The sequence below is a fragment of the Frankliniella occidentalis genome, unplaced genomic scaffold (assembly GCF_000697945.3).
Source record: "Frankliniella occidentalis isolate FOCC.00 unplaced genomic scaffold, Focc_3.1 Scaffold8, whole genome shotgun sequence".
Taxonomy (NCBI): domain Eukaryota; kingdom Metazoa; phylum Arthropoda; class Insecta; order Thysanoptera; family Thripidae; genus Frankliniella; species Frankliniella occidentalis.
This window is the reverse complement of record NW_026267138.1, coordinates 2,135,396-2,136,888: the sequence shown is the minus strand read 5'-3', so window position 1 is coordinate 2,136,888 and position 1,493 is coordinate 2,135,396.

Sequence of the window (1,493 nt, the reverse complement as noted above, 5' to 3'; positions counted from 1 at the left end):
CCCGATTCTCTTATATTTGTGCCCCGGGCGCGTCCCGGGTAGATGATAGCACCAGAGTTCGATTTATTCGCCAACAATGGCCCCCAGCGGCGGCGGCAGCAGCCCGCCTAGCGGCGATGGCCGCGGCGACAATGAAGTGCCGCGCGATTGGCCGCGCTGCCGCTGGACACGATTACATTGTTGCGGCTCTGGTCGCCATTGTCGCTCATACTTCATTATCGGGATTAATTGTCGACAAATATAATCCTGCCGCATCTCCAGCCCCCTCCTCCCTGCTCGGCGAGCAGGGGGCAGCAGACTCTTTGCTGGGGTCCTTGTTGGCCGAGGAGCCGGACGGCGCGGGGGCGGGGCGGGGTTATCGATATCGACCCGATCGGCGCGAGGCGAGCTGAGCGCGACTGCCGCTACCGGAGGCTTAATAATTGACGATCGCTCTACCGCCCCCGCTACCGTGCCCAGCACGTGTGTCCCCTCCGCTGTCGTGCCCGGACGCGCCGGGGAGCGCAGAGCACGGCACGGCAGGGCGGGGCGGCAGGGACCAGACACGTCTGCATTCTTGTTAGCGCCGGGCGGGACGGGGGGCCGCCGGGCCGGGGCCGGGGGGGTCCTGTGAAGCAGGCAGGTGTGTGTCGTATACGCTGCCGGCGTGGCGAGGCTACACCTACACGGATCGCCCGCGCCTCGCTTGCCGCCGCTTGTCGCTCGCGTCGTATCAGTATTACAGCGCCAGCGATGAAGCGGCGGCGGCGGCCCGTGTGATGTCGTTAATGAATGACTTAACGACTTGTCCAAGTTTTGGCACTCGGACCACCATGTGTTTATAAAGCGCCCTCACTCGCTCTCGTTCTGTTCTCTCACACGCTCGCTCGCTCTCCTTCCTCCTCCTCGCGCCTCTCCTCATCCACCCATCCGTCTTCGTCGCCGGTAGTTGTAGTGCAGTTTGTTCTATTCATTTGTACTTCCTGCCTGAACCGTTTTTCATTTCTATGACGTTATTGCAAACACTTCGGTCGTGGGCGCCGTTGTTCGTTCTCTATGTCTTCATTATTATTGCTCACGACGAGGACGAGAGATCAGTTTTGAAATCTCTTTGGGAATCATGTGTACACCTGCTTGGAAAATATCGGAATGGAAATCAAAAATCAATAGTAAACAGTGTGTAACACTGAAATTGGCCGGGAAACTTCAAAACTCATCAAGAATTAATAGAAATGAGCCAAATGAGCGTTTTCTGCAACTAGAGACTATCCGGAATTAAAAGGAATGGACATGGATCATTGGGAATCAAGTTTTGTGTACACTTTGAAAGGATGTGACTCGCCCCTCGCCCCCCGGGGAGCTCCTCCCTCTCTCGCTCTTTTCCGGGTTCGCCCACCCACGCCCCAACGCCTGCCTACGGACCACCCTCCGCCCTCCTCCTGTAACGGAACCACCACGCGAAGCCCGTCAAGCAGCGGCGCGCGCCACCTCCGCCACCTCGAACCTGTGGCTTG